The 3,880-nt window shown below is 34.5% G+C and overlaps 1 long non-coding RNA gene across 1 annotated transcript; it reads left to right on the forward strand.

Moving 5' to 3' along the window:
- The first annotated feature begins 865 nt into the window (after positions 1-865).
- On the forward strand, positions 866-3,052 carry LOC110917466. Its single transcript, XR_004883292.1, has 6 exons — positions 866-984; positions 1,061-1,155; positions 1,416-1,496; positions 1,711-2,045; positions 2,196-2,332; positions 2,714-3,052. It is a non-coding gene; the product is annotated as an uncharacterized LOC110917466 (long non-coding RNA).
- Positions 3,053-3,880: the final 828 nt, after the last annotated feature.

The raw sequence follows: 3,880 nt of genomic DNA on the forward strand, positions 1-3,880 counted from the left end.
AATTTATATTTTAATTTTTTTAGTAAACTCTTATTTAAAAAAAATAATACTACCTAAATTATATAACTTTTAATACCTAACTAACTAAACTCAAATACTCATACCTTTATCAACTTATAATTCATAACTAACTAGCCCACTAAATCTTAGCGCGTTAACCAAACCTAACAATATTTCAAACTATAATAAAATAATTAAAGCCCAAAAGCTTTAGAAATACTCTCCCGCTCTCTCTCTCTCTTTCGTCCCTGCACTGCCAACGAATAACATCACCTAGCGACAACAGTCCAGCAGCCGGCGACCACCGTAATCAGTCACCATACCACCGTCGTTCGACACCAAATCTAACCAGAATCCGAACACGGGTAAGTTTCTTTGTTATTTTGATGATTTTGGTTGATATTATAGGAGAAAAAAAAGTAATAAAGTTGTTAAATAGGTTTGAAATTTTGTGTGTTTTGACGTTGTTTATGGTTGTTTAGATGATTTTTAGGGTGATTATGTTGCTTATATATTTTTAGGGTGATTACAACTTACGTTATGATTTCTAGGGCTTCAACAGTTGAAAATTAAATAGAGAAAAAATTGCTTAAGAAATTAGGTTTAGATGATGTTTTGAATAGATTTCAAAAAATGAAAACCCGCAGGGCGTCGACGTTTTTTTATTATTATATAAATTTAGTTTGATGTTCGTTTGTTTTACATGACCCGACCCGACCCGACCCGATACGAACCGATTTTTTTACTTATATACCTAGGGGCCTAAAACTTTTAAAAATGTTCCGCACCCCCATAGAAAAATTCCTGGGTCCTATTATTATCACCAATTTAAGATTTAACTACGATTACAGGTTAGTGGTTTGATTTATCATATTGCGATTTAATACATGTTTGATTACATGAGCGAGTTTAATACCTGGGTCGATTTTATTTTTCTTTCAGGTCATTGCCCGTTGTTGTTCTATCTTTATTGCAAACTTAAAGGTATGATTTTAAGATAAACTGTCCAGTTACGATTGTCTCTTCATGAATTCAGCTAATATTTCCAGTTGTGATGCAGTTTTTGTGGTTTGATGAAGCGACTCTGAGTTTTTAGTTATTTTGTTGAGAATTGCAGTTCAATGTTTGGACCACTCGATAGATTTGAAAGGCCTTGTAAGTGTTGAATTTTATTATTTGATCATGTTTATAAATAACAATGTAATTCTAGGGTTTCATCATAGTTAGGTTATAGTTTTTGTTATACAAGTTGGATTGCTGTATAATTTTGTATTTATGTGTTTGCATTCTGGTGTTTTGTGTATTGTATATTACGTTCTTGAATTTTGATGTCATGATGTGTTGTAGTTGTTCATTAATGTTTAGAACTAGGGGTTTTTTTTTTAAACCCAATTAATGGAGATGTACTATGACAGAGAACAGGTTTGAACGGTTGCAGGCAGAGCATATACAACAATCTGAGTGGATATAACTGCGTCAATAAATAGGGGTTGAAGGTAATGGTTCGTTCTCGAATTTGTGTTTTGCAATTTGTTTTTTGATATTGTTTGAAGTTTTTCTCAAGGGTTTTGAACAATGTACACATCGAGGTTAAATTGGATGCATCAGCACAGAAGACAATGTGAAACAAAAGCTTGCAGACAATTTAGTGGACTCACAGTGTCGGTGTCTTGCAATTGCTTCTTTGATAAAATGTTATTTCTACTGTAGGTGAAGCTTTCGGTGGTTCTGACCTGGCGATTTAGGGCTCCGCCACCCAAGGCGGCGGCAATGGTGGTTCGAGATGTCAAAACAGTGGTGAATAGCGGCGGTTAAGGTTCTTACTCGAGTAAATCCATAACTGTTATATTATGATGTTTGAGGCTTGGTTGTCGTTACGGAGCTCCGGTGATTCGAAATAAACCAGATGCTGCTCACACCAATGGCGTCCATGATTACCTTTGTGTACAGAAGAATCCTCTTGCTTTAGCTTTATAACCTGCAACAAACAAATGTATCTCAACTTCTGAGAATGCAAGTGATATTCTCCACTATGCACCACCTTGGTAAGATGTACTCTCATTTTCAAATTTGTATGGATATATCTAATAGATGGGAGGATCAATAACTACATATAAAAGTAGAAATCAATCATGCATTCACAAATACAATTTGACACTGGTATTGATTGTTGGCCTTTAATTTGTTTTTTGTAGGAACTATAATCCCTAAGGACAGGAAATAAGAAACCTGTGACCATAGAGGTCGCATTGGAGGAGCATCTTGAAATGGTTTAATAATAAGCTTTCATACTCCTGAATCTGTATCCTTGGAAACTAGAGGTGGAATATAGGTAGGTTGGTTAAGGTGTCAAAACATGTCTCAGTTTAATGTTTTTAGCAAGGATTTGAACCGGAACGGGTCGTGTCGACCCACTTAGTAAAACGATAACAACACACGATATATACCATTAAACAGTAACCGAATTTGAGCCTGTAAACATTAAACGTACACTTAGGTTACAAAGGAACTTCTATTACAACACACAATACATACCATTAAACAATAGCCTAATTGTTAACTTATATTACAAGGGAACTTCCGTGAACGAAATGGTTCAAAAATGTGGTTTTAAAAACTATATTGTTGAAAGAGGGTGGTGTTACTTGCTTGGGGTTGACCTTATCGATCAAATACCTAATTTGTGTTTTTTTTTTTAATTTACCATTGCCAGGACCAGTAGCCTAAATGACAAGAAGTCAAGAATACTCTGACCAATGAAAGCATCCTTATTTCCTGCAAGTGATTAAAGCTCCCAAAAATCATTCAGTTCACAGTTCTGGTTGGAGATGTTTTAATGTTAGGATCACTATCACCTCTTATTCCACCTGAAATTGCTTCTCATGGCCCTAAAGCCTAAAGGTGTTAATCTGTGTGATGGGATATTAGGAAAATATATTTTAGTAGCCTGAAAATGTGAGAAATATATCAAAATACCGACTTTAATGCATATGGAGAAATGAGGATTCATGATTTCTGTTGGCTTATCAATCCATTTTTTCTAATTTAAGATGCTGAAGAATTTAGAAAATGTATTTTAGTTGCCATCAACGAAAATGTGAGAAATCGATCTATAGGTCTGTTAGCTTTTGGCTGATTGGAGTAACTCAAAGTTATTAATTGTTATTAAAATTGCATTTTGAATGCCAATTATGTTGTTTCAATGTGCATTAGTAACTTCTATGATACAATAAATTAATACACGGTTTAAATTATTGTTGTTTGTATGAGGCATGGGACTTTAAGGAATATATAAAGTTTGTTTTCAACATGGCATTAAAAGTTAGGGTATGAAAGATCATACTCCTTTCAGATGTGGAGCTGATAAATTAACTAAATTGCCCCTATATGGCTTTTTGCATAAAAGACCATCCTATACACTTTCTGTTTCTATATTACATTCCAAAGGTACTTCAAAGTCATTTAATGGTAGTTGTGTAGGCATCTTTCGATAGTTAGTTGTGTCACGGACCTTCCTATAATCCCCAAAAATTTGAGCGTCGATGCGAGTAGAAAAAACGAGCCCCTAAAATATGGTTTTAAAAAAAAACATATTAAAAAGCTTAAAATATAGAAAAATAAAAATATATATATATTTAGAAATTTGTTATGTTAAAAAAATTTCGGACCATGGGAAGAGCAGGTCTTAGGTGGTCGCCTACTCTGCCCCTCCTTCAGACCGACCTTAAGTTATGTGGCTTTGGTAAGGGTCGATATAGTTTGGTTGACCCAACTTCAAATCAAATGAAAGAAAGGAAATGAAAGGGGGTCGAGTCCTGGTTTCAGTGGCGGACCCAGAAATTTTTTTCAATGGGTGCGGAATTTTTACGCAAATACGAAA

This window comes from Helianthus annuus, chromosome 16, assembly GCF_002127325.2.
Source record: "Helianthus annuus cultivar XRQ/B chromosome 16, HanXRQr2.0-SUNRISE, whole genome shotgun sequence".
NCBI classification, from domain to species: domain Eukaryota; kingdom Viridiplantae; phylum Streptophyta; class Magnoliopsida; order Asterales; family Asteraceae; genus Helianthus; species Helianthus annuus.